The 13,809-nt window shown below is 46.3% G+C and overlaps 1 long non-coding RNA gene across 1 annotated transcript in view; it reads right to left on the reverse strand.

Moving 5' to 3' along the window:
• Positions 1-10,508: 10,508 nt before the first annotated feature.
• Positions 10,509-13,809, reverse strand: part of LOC121171307 — a 44,938-nt gene continuing 41,637 nt past the window's right edge. The window contains exon 3 of the long non-coding RNA XR_005886109.1: positions 10,509-10,737. This is a non-coding gene — a long non-coding RNA (uncharacterized LOC121171307). The remainder of the gene's footprint in view (positions 10,738-13,809) is intronic.

Below are 13,809 nucleotides of genomic sequence, written 5' to 3' on the forward strand. Positions count from 1 at the left end.
TTGAATAAAGCAGGTATGGAGTCAGGAATCCTTCCACAGCTGAACAGAGCTAACTGAGGAAAAAGAACATCAGAATAAATATAACTGAAACTGAAAACTTAGCAGAATGGACGGCAAGGAAGGATTTAAGGGCCCGGAACTAAGGGAAGAGCAGGCTGAAGAGGAGAAGGAATTCGTTAGTATGTGTTTCATAGCTTAAGTTGATGAGAATATGAATCCCGCTGTGTCTGAGCTCAAATGGAAGGCGGTAAAATCACAGCGTCAGATTAACAGCAAGATTTCACTAAAACCACTCCATCACAGAGCCGTTCCCCAAACTAAAGAAAACAGACACTATTGGATCCAGCATTCTGCATTAAGAAGCCTAATGTGTATTCAGTTAGCGTGCCAATAACTGAAGAGCAAATGATTAAACTCCTAAATAAAGCTAGCCGAAACACTACAAAGTAGAAGTTGTTGTAAAAGGTAGGAGACTAGAAAGTTCTCTCGTCCCAAAGGAAGGGACGAACGGGATATTCAAATCAGTTCAAAGAAAATTCGATTCAGAAGACTCAACATAAACACACCTTGGGTGTGTTACTAGACATTAAGCACCAAGAGAGAATTCTTAAGGCATCCGGGGAAAGCACATTACCACCCGCGCTGGTTAATTTTCTGCACCAACTTGACCAAAACACAGGTGTGCAGACATTTGGCCAAATATTACTCTGGGTGTGTGTTTGTGAGGGTATTTCTGGACAAGATTAACGCTTAAAGCAGTGAACCGAGGAAAGCACACTGCCCTGCTCAATGTGGGTGGCTCACATGGCAAGTAAAAATACGAGTCAAACAAAAAGGCTGAGTAAGAGAGGCCCTGCTGCTTGGTTGCCAAGGCTCAGTCCTCGGTCCTTGGAGGCCTTCATGCCCTGAAGCTCTGGTTCTCCTTAAGTCTCCAGCCTTTCCCCGCTACACTGACATCACCTGCTGAGGTGGGCCTCCCCAACTGCATGAGCCATTTGCACACGGTAAGTCAGGGTGTACGCACCACAGAGTATTTCAGAATATTCAGGGGAAAACAGAATGTAAAGCTACGTTGATTGGCGTCCAAAACAATAAAAAAAATTTGAAACCCACGTATATGTTTTTTTTCATAATACATTTTTTTCTTGCACTTTTGGAAAATGTCTGCAGAGGTTTTCTTCTTTCTTTTTAGGGCACAAAACAAACGTTTCAATTGCATTTCCCATGAATTTTATGGCGTGCCCTTTTAAATACACACACGCATACACACAATTTAGTTTTGTTTCTGTAGAAAAGCCTAATACACCTAAAAAGAAACAATATCAGTCCTTCTTGCCTCAGCAGTCTCCATAGTAACACACACAGGAAGTAAGTGTGACTCGGGAACAGTGATTCTGTCGGGATGTCTTCCCAGGACAAAGAGCATGCAGCCAGGTATTTTCAAACATAAAACAGCCAGAGAATAACCCTGATGTGCCCTTTCAGTAAAAATATCTTACGATGAAATCAAAGCAAATAAGGCAGGAATCACAGTAAAAGTCAGAGAAGCTGTGGTACCTAAGCTAGTGGGAAAAAAAGCGGTGAGAACAGAGCGTCGGCATTATAAGTCTAGATAAATTGGAAATGATAAATCAAGTAAGCAAAGGAGAGATGGGCCAAGACGAGGTAGAAAAAGACAACATTGACCTTCACATTGTTTACCACCAAAAATTGGAGAAAAACACATGCACTCTTAGTTGTCTTTAGAAGATATCCCAAGTGGAGAAGACTTTTCTGAATTAACAAAAATTTAGTATGTAATAATGATACTTGTTCATGAAATACAATGTGATATTTTGATACAAGTATATAATGTGTAAAGATTAAATAAAAATCAGCATATCTGTCACTTCAAAAGAAAAAAAATATATAGGATACAGATGCCAGAACACTTGAGCCATCCTCTACTGCCATCCCAGGTACATTAGCAACGAGCTGGATAGGAAGTAGAACAGCTTGGAGTCAAACTGACACCCATATGGAATGCTAGCACTGTTGGCAGTCACAACCCACCATGCTAGTGCTGATTCCCAAATATATTATGGAGAAATCTCCCTTAAAAACATAGTTTTGTGGGCCTCTGGTGAAAGTGGGGAGGGTTGAGACAAGAAGGAGAGTATGTGGGACAAATGTTTCAATTTTCTTTTTTCTCCTGTATTTGCAGGGTAGGAAAAGGTGGATACCACTTCCTACTGTCAAACCACATCAGCACTCTGGAATAGGGGACAGTCAATGATGACACTTCAGAGACCCAGAAGTGGGGAAGGGTGTCCTAAGGGTGTTACCTGAGCAGTTTCAATAGCTCTGAGATGTTGTCGGCTTCATTGCACCATGGTTGAGAAAATCTTTCCAAGGTGTATTGGCTAACCAAGTCCACCTTAATGCACCCACACACCCAGAAAACATGCAAAACCTGACCTGGAAAGTGATCCAACCTGTTCTGCTTTCCATCCTCTGATGAGCCACTCAACGCTCTCCATTGGCTTAGATGAGCTGGCTGGCATGTCCCCTTTGTGCATCAGGGCATGCTGTCCACTGCACAGGCATCAGCAACTGAGAAGGCTGAGTACTGACACATGCATTCTAAGGTTGGATCACATATATTAAGATTTTCTCTGTGGCCAGGGTTTTCATTCCAGCATTGTAGCTGGGAAGTCCCCCCAGAGACTCTCACCTGGAGTGACCTCAGACTTGATTCTTATGCACACCAGCCAGTGCAGGGTCAGGTTCGATCCATCACCCACACCAGCCAACACACACAACAGTAGATATAGTTGCCCAGTCATTTCTTCCCCTCCCAGTCCTATCTCTCATGCAAACTGATTAATCTGCAGCCAAGCCCAGTCTGCCACAGGTCCAGCCTTTACGTACACCAACAGGTGCTGTGGCCTAGCCAGGGCAATGCCCAATAACCCTCACCAGGCCTACCCCAGCACCAGTTTTTGCATGTGTCAGCATGTGCTTTGGCCTAGCCTGGCCCATCTGGCATCCTATCTGGCTCTTGTGCATACCCATGGGTGCTGAAGCTTAGCACAGCCTGACATATCCCCAGACATAGCCTACAAACACACCCACGGTGCTGCTGCCTTGATCAGCCTGGCCTGCCCCCAGCTCTGGCTCTCATGCTTCTCCAGCAGGTGCAGCAACCTAGTTCAGAAATGCCCATAGTTCCCCTACCAGGCACACTCCCAGACCTGGACCTTGAGTGTGCTGGCGGGTGCTTAAACCTGTTATGACCTTCCTGCATGCTCAGCTCTTACTCACAGGTATTGCAGCCTTGCCTAGCCAGGCATGACCTACACCCTGTCCTGGCTCCAGCGGCTATTGTAGCCTGGTTCAGCCCAACCTGCCCCCAGACCCAGCCCACAAAAATGCTGACAAGTTTTGCAGACTTGGCTGGTCTGGCTTGCTTCCAGCCCCAGTTCTCACACTAACCAGCAGCACAACAACCTAGCAAGGGAATTCCCCAAGTTCCCCTCTGAGGCCCACTCCCAGGCCTAGACCTCATTTGTGCCAGTGGGTGCCTCAGCCCCGCTTGCATATGCCAGCAGGTGCTGCAGCCTGGCGCAGCCCAACCTCCTCCCAGCCTTGTTTCCCACGTGAGTTCTGCCTTCCAGCCTGGCTCAGCCCCATCATCACTCCCGGTTCTCGCACGAACTCGTAGATGCCACAGTCCCACAGAGGCAAGTCCGTAAGTTCCCTACAGAATCTGACCCCAGATCCAGTTCTCTTGCGTTCTGGTGGTGCTGTGGCTCAACCTAACATGACTCACCCCTGCTCTGACACTCAGACACACACAGCCAAACGTGCCCCTCAGCCTCAGCTTTTGCTTGCACCTGAGGGTGGCAGGTGATGCTACTTAATCCAGCCCAGCTCTGCCTTGAGGGCTGGTGCCTTGGTTGACCCAGTCACACCCTGCAGTTCCCTCTCTCTGAACCACGCTGTCTCAGCTCCCTTGCCTACCTGCAAGCTTAGTGGTCCAGTCTGTAGAAGCCCCCAGAAGCCATTCCTCTCCTCTGTCAAACATGCCCTCGGCTGCACTACTCCAACATGTCCCCAAACCCCCTTCCCATGGGGAAACTGCAGCCCCCCCCCCCATGCCTAGGGGCCAATGGAGTATGTCCAAGTCTGGTATACCCCAACTTCTCCACTTATCTTTTTAAAAATGAGGCAACTGGGTCCGGCGCGGTGGCGCAAGTGGTTAAGTCTTCGCCTTGCCCGCCCGGGATCCCATATGGGCGCCGGTTCTAATCCCGGCAGCCCCGCTTCCCTTCCAGCTCCCTGCCTGTGGCCTGGGAAAGCAGTCGAGGACAGCCCAAAGCTTTGGGACCCTGCACCCGTGTGGGAGACCCGGAAGAGGCTCCTGGCTTCGGATCGGCATAGCATTGGCCGTTGCGCTCACTTGGGGAGTGAATCATCGGATGGAAGATCTTCCTCTCTGTCTCTCCTCTCTGTATATCCGCCTTTCCAATAAAAAAATAAGAAAAATAAATCTTTAAAAAAAAATGAGGCAACTATGCTGGCACATTGGTATAATTAACGCAATTTGTCACTAATAGACCCAGAATGCCCACTGGACATTGGCTGCTTTTCTCCCAGCAATATGAAACTTACCTAGGCACAGGCAGCCTAGGAGTAGTCCCATACTTTAAAAAAAAAAAATACTTTATTTATTTTTATTGGAAAGGCAGATATACAGAGAGGAAAAGAGACAGAGAGGAAGATCTTCTGTCCACTGGTTCACTCCCCAAGTGACCGCAATGGCTGGAGCTGCGCCAATCTGAAGCCAGGTGCCAGGAGCTTCTTCTAGGTCTCCTACACAGATGCAGGGTCCCAATGCTCTGGGCCTTCCTTGACTGCTTTCCCAGGTCACAAGCAGGGAGCTGGATGGGGAGCAGGGCTGCCGGGATTAGAATTGGCACCCATATGGGATCCCAGAGCGTTCACGACGAGGACTTTAGCTGCTAGGCTACCATGCCAGGTCCAGTCCCATACTTTTTTAAACATGTATTTGAGAGATAGAGTTACACAGAAAGGGGGAGAGACAGAAACAAAGAGAGAGGTCTTCTACTGGCTGGCTCACTTTCCAAATGGGCCATGTCAAAGCCACGAGCGTGGAACTCCATCTGGGTCTCCCATGAAACCGAAGCACTCGGGCCACGTTCTCCTGCCTTCCCAGCCACAAGTAGGGAGCTGGATGTGAAGTGGAGCATCCAGGACTCAATCAGAGCTCTGGGATTCTGGCATGTAGTTTTCTGGGGTATGGTTTTGATAAAATGTGTCTGTTGAGCACAGAAAGATGCAAACCCACCAGTTTTAAGCATGGAAATGTCTGTGCAGTGGCCTTCATGAACATTTTAATCCTGCTTTTCACAATGACCTCCCTATATGGTTTGTATTATTTCAACAGTAAAGCAATTTTTCTTTCAAAAAATACTAGACGATGAAACGAAAAGATCTTAACAAGCATGGATATGTACCTCATTATTCTTTGCTTGTTTTTCTAATGAATTTTCAATTTCTAAAAAAAAAAAAATCAAATTACTGCCTAGCTATCTTCCATCTTCTTGCTTATTAAGAATTTCACACAGTACCTACAAAGGATCACTCAAAATTCTCCCAGGGAAATTTCTCACATTCTCCCAATGGCAACAACTACACGCTCTTTGGAAAGAAGCAGCTCCCTCTCTTTAGAAATATTCAGGATAGCAGGGCTGCATGTTCTCTCCAGGGTAAATATGCAAAAATAACCCAAAGAAGTAGTGTCAGTACAGACAGTGGTACAGGCAGACCTTGGTTCCTGTTTTCTAGCTGTTTGACTTTGGATAGACCAAGTCTCAGGTGAAAGATCACTGAACATGGTCTGTAATGGACAAGTACTAAAGAGCTTATGAAAATAAACTGGCACAGAGTAAGTCTTCACTAAGTGGCAGCTCTTACTATTTCCATAGTCGCTATAAATGGTCCAGCACTGATGATAGAGGTACTTTCATATATATTTTTTTAACATTATCTAGTTTTACCTGAAAGATCCACAGTGAGAAAAATCTTCCATCCACTAATTTACCCCCGACAAGTGGTCACAACAGCTGGAGCTGAGCTGATCCAAAGCCAGGAGCTAGGAACTTCTTCCAGGTCTCCCACAAGGGTGCAGGGTCCCAAGGCTTTGGGCCATCCTTGATTGCCCTCCCAGGCCACAAGCAGCAAGCTGAGTGAGAAGTGGAGCAGCTGAAACATGAATTGGTGCTTGCAAGGTAAGGATTTTGTCACTAAGCTGTCGCACTGGGCCCAACAGAATTATTTCTTAATAAACCCATCACATATTGAACATATTGTTAAGTGGGAAATCCATTTAGTTAAAAAGCCTAACTTGCCAAACATCACAGTGTTCTACAGGGCCTGGGTGCTTCCCCTTGGAGTCCCGGGACTGGCCGAGCTATGACTCATTGCCACTGCCCAGAATCAGGAGCTCTTGCTGGCTGCGGAAAAGAGCAACTCCCAAAAGCTGAAGGACAGGTTCTGCTGAATGTATCGCTTTTGCACCACCATAAGGTGGCAAAATTTCATGTCAGGCCATTATAAGTTGGGGAGAGTCTACTTATTTCACTGAATCAAGAGGAGGGATTTGGAGGGAGGACTAAATTAGAGAACATTCTAGAAGCTTCTTCAAAGGTAGCTTCAGGGTTTTTGTCGTGTGGGTTGGGCATTTTCAGACCTTTTCCATCGGAGCAGCGAATGGGCAATTCCAACTGTGAAAAGTGGTAGGAGAAGGCTTTTTCCTTTCTGGCACGTCTTTACCCACACACAGCTGGGCCCATGGAAGAATCAAAGAGAAGGAAGGTCTCTACTCATTATTTCACAGACTCAGCTTTGTAGCATGTACCTGGATTAATGTTTATGAGCCCTTAGAGTGTATCATTTACCAGATCATAAACTGCAATCAGATTGTTCGACTTCCCAGAATCCAGGTACGTGAGATAGTGCTGAGCCTTTCCAGGTGAGTGAACGACCCCAACAAAAGCCCCTCTTATCTTCACCCAGTCGTGACACCCAAGGGCATAACCGCCTGCATCACTAGGCCAGCCAATGCTCACCGGTCCAGCACCGTGAGCCTTACACACCCTCCCTTCTCTTTGAAAAGGGTGTTCACGGGCACACTCAGCTATCCAGAGGAATAATTCCTCAGGCAGTCAGCCTAGCCGTTGCTTTTGTGAGAGACAAGTAAACCTGAGCCGTGTGGAGATTAAGGCTAAGAAAATGCTGTGTTCCCACTGCAAGGCCAAGTCCAGTCTTGCGTGTGCATGCAGCTGGAATTCTGAGCCACTGGCACTGAGTTCCCCAGGCGTATGTGAGGATGTTCTCTGGGGTGCTGAGATCAAACAGACATGCCTTCAGCAGCACCTCAAAACACTTTTGGGAAATAGAATTAAAGGATAAATGTACGGGCAGTTGAGATGCTCCTGCCCCACGTGCGGATCCTGGATTCCTCTCTCTGCTGACTCCAACTTCCTACTAACGGAAGGCAGTGACCATGGCTCAAGTGTCTAGCATGCTGCCATCCTCCTAAGAGGCCTGGCCTGAGCTCCTGGGCCCTGGCCTCCCCTCCTCTGGCTGTGTGAGCATTTGGGGAATGAACCATTGGATGAGAACTCTCTCGCTCTGCTTTTCACTTCCTTATTCTCGCTCTTGCTCTAAAATAATGTTACTAACTGAGGCCAGCATGGTGGCATAGTGGCTAAAGGTGCCATCTGCTATGCCTACATTTTTCATGGGTGCCAGTTCATGTCCCAGTGGTTGCATTTATGATCCAGCTCCCTACTATGCTGCTTAGGTCTGGGAAAGCAGCAGAAGGTGGCTCAAAGACTCGCCTTGCGGGAGACCTTGAGGGAACTAAAGGCTCTTGGCTTCTGCCTGGCCCAGCCAGCCACAGCGACTGCAGTCATTTGGAAAGTGAACCAGCAGATGCAAGATCTCTTTCTCTCCTTCTCGCTAGCTTTCAAACAAAAATAAATTTTAAAAGTGACAATTACAGCAGTAACTTTCAAAATGGATTCCTTACTCTTACTAGTTTCCTTCTGCCACCCCATGTCGCACTGCCACCTTCCTCCACTCCCCCAGTTAAACCGCACACTGGCTTCTGTTTGCCTGCACAGAAAATACTGAACTCTTTTGACTAGCAATCAAGAGAAAAAAATTCTTCTAAAAAGGTTTATTTATATTTATTTATTTGAATGACAGAGTAACTGAAAAGGGAAGATAGACAGAAAACCAGACAAAGAGAAAAAGCAAAAGATCTTCCATCCACTGGTTTACTCTCCAAATGACTGTGATGATGGGGCCTGAATCAACCCAAATCTAGCAGCCAGGAACTCCAACCAGCTCTCACACAAGGGGGGCAGGACCCCAAGCACCAAGACCATCTTCTACTGTTTTCTCAGGTGCTTTAGCAGGGAGCGGGATCAGAAGTCAAGCAGCTGGGTCTCCTCAAGCTGTAGTTCCTATGGAATGCAGCATCAAAGTTTCTTCTGACCCGTAACATTCTCTTGTATTCTAGGGTCATCATGAAAACTGACCCTTTCAAATACTGTTAAGCTTTTCTCATAAAATATCAATACAGAATAAGCAGAGGGCTTAAGGGGAAGGGTCAGGTGAAGGTTCCTTTTAGCACAGCTGAAATATGCCCCTGATTTCAAAATTAATATTGAGAGATGCAAGAGGAAATGCCCAGAGAAAATTCAGATAGCACAAATCAGCAAGTTCCTAAGGAACAATCCCTGATTCTACAATTGCATATTAGTGGACAGGTGTGGAGAACTGACTACACACCACGCCTGCCTGGAATCAAGCGTTTCCTACCCAATCTCCTTTTCATCATTAGAGTGGCTGTTTTGTTTTGTTTTTCACTATACTTTTCCCCTTTCTTCTGGGGGAGGTGTCAGACATCCACAGACAGGTAACAGGTTAGGCAGTCAGTTTAAAGTCCAGCAAAAACCCTCGTCCTTATCTCATTGTCAATTATCCCATAAGGAAGTTGCCTGGGTACTAGATACCTTCTCTTTCTCCAGGTTACAGGTTATTTCCTCATCTTTTTGTTTTGTTCCATCTCATTTTTTGAAACAAGTCCTTATGTTAAAACAGGGGCTCAAAGGACTGAGTAGATCAGAGTTTTTTCATATGTAATAGGCCACTAATGAATAGACTAATTATTTATTTATTTATTTATTTATTTATTTGATAATCTTACTTAGTTGATTAGGGTACAAAGGGTCAAGGGCTACAGGAAAGTGGGTAAGACCATTATTTCCACACTAATATGATCAATTGTTCCCTGTATCTGGGGTCAGGGAGAAACAAAGGGAAAAGCCCCTCCCAGCCTCCCACCCATCCTTGGTCCCTGATGGCCCAAGTCTGTAGTACAAACTGGCATGCATGGGAAATAGAGTAGGGGGCAGGCCTGATGGGGGATATGGGGAGTCACCCCAACTAGGCTGCAGCTTCCACTGGTTCACGTGAGAGTCGAGTATGAAGTGGGTAGGATCGAGCTGGACTACAACACCCATTGGTTCAAGCGGAAGACAGGGCTGGAAACAGAACTTACCCAGCAATTGCAAAGACCAGCATGTGCATAAGTTGATTGGGACTCGGACTGTGCCGGACCCTGTACTGGCAAACTCACACAAGAATCAGGTTTGAGATCACCTGAGATGAAGTTTTTTTGGAGATCCCTCCAACTGAACTGCTGATCTCAGAACCCCAACCATGAAGAGACTATGTCAGTTAGTGGATTCTAAATAGGTTTAATCGTGATTGGAATGGCAAGATTGGCAGCAGTTCAGAACTGTTGAACTGTCAAAACTGCTTGAGCAGGACCCTCGGAACATGCCTCACATCGGGAATAGACTCATTCTTATGGGAATACATGGGGACAGGCGTTTGGCCACTTTGAAGGCAATGATCTATGGGGTTTTCATTAATATATGATAATTTTCTTGACACAGTTGGCAAAAATTCAGCTACTGTGAGTGTGCAAGTTCTGCTGGCAGGCCTCCACAATATGTGAATAATAGGTGTGCCTATAGTGTGTCATATGGTCTACACACAAACAGAAATATCTAACCAGCACATCTTTTTTTAAGAATTTGTTTCCTCCCCACCCTCATTCTTAACAGCTCACCCACACTGACATATTTGCCAAAGGAGCTGCAGCTCTGCTCTCACCAGGTGTCAGGTTTGATATTTTTGCCATATTCTTCCATACTTCTTATATTATCACTTTTCATGACCATAAGAGTTACCTATTATGAAGCCATTTTTGAGTAATAGAACTTTGAATATGAAAATAATGTATGTTACGTAAGTATAATAATGCCACTGGTAGAATAATCTATTCTGGCAATTCTCCACCCATAAAACATGGACCCCTGAGGATCTGGAAAGTTAGCAAGTCACACAGGAACTATTTTCCATAGTTTAAAATCTCTAAAGAAAATTATATTTGTATCATATGTCTATTTGTATAAGTTAATAATAGCATTACACTTCTTAGCTTTGGAATAGAGTCAATTCAGTCTGGCAAATGGCTAGCCCATAGTGTTTGCAACTTGTGATGGGTGGTTGTGCTAGCAAAGACAGTCTTCTGATGCAATGCGTGCGTCAGCTTGTTAGCAGGTGATAGGACCCAAGGTGCAGTGCAGGGACCTGTAGATGAGAACAGGTTGACAAACAAAATTAAACAAAATCTGTACCAGTGAATATTTCTTATACATGGCTACGTTAATATCTGTTCGTTTGACATAACTGTGAGGGAGGTAAATATGGTTTTATTTACTAGGAAAATGCATTCAAAACATGAGATAAGAGAACAAAGATGCTCTCTGGGTAATGAAAAGTGGTGCTGTCTTTTCTGCAACATTACCTGGTATAGCATTTACCTAGGTGTGGTGCCCAGAAAACTAAATCTGAGGTACAGTGGCCACTATGGGCCACTGCTTTGGTTCTGCAATAATTTATGTTGATCTGGTGCTCAAAATGGCTACCCCAGTGAAAACAAACAAGGTGGGCCAACGTCTCTCATGAATTTCCAGGAAAATTCCTCCCTAATCATAGAGAAGGAAGAACAGCTCTAAGGACCTGTATGAACATAGCCCGAAGGAGTTTAAGCCCAACATTGATCTCGAGCGTCCTGACGCATTTGATATTCATATGAATTTTACACTCAGCTCCATCCTATTGCCATGTTTGCTTTCACATAAAAGGACATTAGGACTTGACAGCAAACACAACGGATACTAACCAAGAGGGGCCGCGGAGCAGTTGAGCCTTGTTTGCCAGGTTTCCAGGCTACCAGAACAAGCTTCCAGGAGGAGACCTTGATAAGAGCTCCAGGGGGAAGTCAGTCTCTATGTGCGCTGATAGGGGCAAAAGTAGGTGAGCGCCAGTGCCTTGGCACAAAGCCGGAGGACGCTTGGCAGCGGTGAAGGTCAGGTGTTCCTGGAGAAGGCGGCAGGGCTGAGCGGCAACAAATGGAGAGGCGGCCCGGGCTCCCTCCCCGGCCTCTTTCCCCTCCCCCTCCTGATCAGCAAGGCTGTTCTGTGCCCACACTCACCTCTTCTCTACACTTCCGCTTTCCCTTTCTATTCCTGAACCTCATTTTGATTACTCCCTCCTCCCACGTTCTTTATTTCTTCTTCTATTTTACCCCTAATCCAGCCTTCTATTTATTATTGTTGGGGATGTGAGGGAAGGGAGGCAGGGGGCAGGTGGACAGGTATGGCTTACCGGGAACACACTTTTGCTTCCTCTTTGTGAAGAGGGAAAGGATTTCAGTTCCTAAAGGGACAAGCACACGATGAGGGGCGGGAAGGAGTGGTCTGCTGTTTCCCCACTCTGCAGTAACTGCTACCCAGTGCCAGTGTTAGAAGTGGTCTTCCACATCCAGTGGTTTTCATGCATTTGAAATTGAACACTTCGTCAAATCAACTTCTTGGAACAAAGAGAAGTAATATTTTTTTAGTGTGCGCAATCTCATATTCAATATTCAGGACCCATGAACACAACAGGAAGTAGCTGTGTATTTCTGCCCCACTGACCCTGCATGTGCTCACCCTTTGAGGCCAATGTACCTCTTCTTTTGGAGGCGACTTCGTGCCAGCCTTTTCTGATCCCTCCAAGATCTGAGAGAGAAAGAAGAAAGTCGGTTGCTCACTGGATACCTTCAAAGAGTTTCAGTTTGGCTATCCTGTGATGAGTTAACTCCAGGCTTAGCCCCTCCTCCAGCAGGACCGTGCCTCGGGCTACTCTGGCACCGGGGAGGGGCTTTAGCTGCTCACCCTCTAGATTAGCACCTTCCTCAGTTGTATTCTAATTAGTGCCTGGAGTTGCTCTGCACCTGCTGGACTGAAAGGTCAGAAGAAAGGGGAGGAAGGACAAGAAAAGCTTTCCCAGACTGGGCTGCTGTGGGGAAGCATTTGGGGCTCTCTGGGGCTGGCAGGTTGCAAAATGTTGGCTTTTTCTCCTATGGGGTTTTCATGGGTTTTGTTGAGACCCTCACATCTTCGGACTTCCAAGCCTGTTCTGGCAACATCGAAGTGAATGTCTTGAAGCAGGTGACTCATCCGGAAGCCCCTACCTCCAGTCTCTTTCTGTTGCAATCTCCTGGTCTTGTGTCTGTGAGGTGGAATTAGGCAACCCAAGCTAGCTCCTTCTCTGTCTCAGACCGTGTGAGGCCACAGCAGCACACAGCTCCAATGCATCAGTGAGGGGTGTGCGCCTGCCTCCTGACACACCGTCTTCCTCTCACACGCACAGCCTCTGTTCTGCTCACTCGACAAGGCATTCGATGCTGGACCACTGGTTCCCCCCACCTGCAGGGGAACCAAGGCCCCCGAGTGGTCTCCTGGGTTGTGAGTGAAGGACACTAGCAGCACACTGATGACTCTCAGAAGGCCTGAAAATCTCTCCATCTCTGACCATTCTTGGCCTCTTCCACTTTAATCTTGCATTCCAAAATAGGTGAGGGGTTAAGATTGCAAAACTAATTTTCAACATCTTTGTGTGGGTTCTGCCCAGTAGGTTTCTCCTACGATATATTTCCAGTTCACATTTGTAACATTTGAAATAATATGTCATGTAGGTGAATTCCAGAATTTGAAAACAGGAGTTAAGAAAGATTGTTGAGTCAAAGATCAGCCTCCCCCTCTGAGAGATCAGCCAGGCATTTGCAAAACCCTAGAAACACCTGCATGGAGCCTGCCCTGTTGACAATACAAGTCTCATCTGAGCTCTTAAACTATAAATGAAAACGTTAGCTGAATAGAAAGATTTATTCAGAGAAAGTGGCACTGTGGCACAGTAGGCTAAGCATCCAACTGTGGCACTAGCATCCCATATTGGCCTCCGTTTGAGTCCTGGATGCTCCAATTCTGGCCCACTTTCCTGCTAAGCTACCTGGGAAATCAGTGGCGAATGGCCCAAGACTTTGGTCCCTGTAGCCACGTGGAAGACATGGAAGAAGTTCCACGCTCCTGGCTTTGGATCTGCCCAGCTCCAGCTGTTGTAGCTATTTGGGAAGTGAGCCAGCAGGTGGAAGGGATCCCTCATTCTTTCTCTGCAAATCCACCTTTCAAATAAAAATAATTACTTCTTTTTTTTTAAAAAGTGAGACGGAGAAATTTGCCCAGGATCACCTCACTATAAGCAGCAGAATTACGACCAAATCATGGTTCCCCAATATCTATCCCTGTAAACTCATTGCTGCATGATCGTGCCCAC

Source organism: Ochotona curzoniae, unplaced genomic scaffold (assembly GCF_017591425.1).
Source record: "Ochotona curzoniae isolate NIBS_2020 unplaced genomic scaffold, NIBS_Ocur_1.0 scaffold_2587, whole genome shotgun sequence".
Lineage (NCBI taxonomy): Eukaryota > Metazoa > Chordata > Mammalia > Lagomorpha > Ochotonidae > Ochotona > Ochotona curzoniae.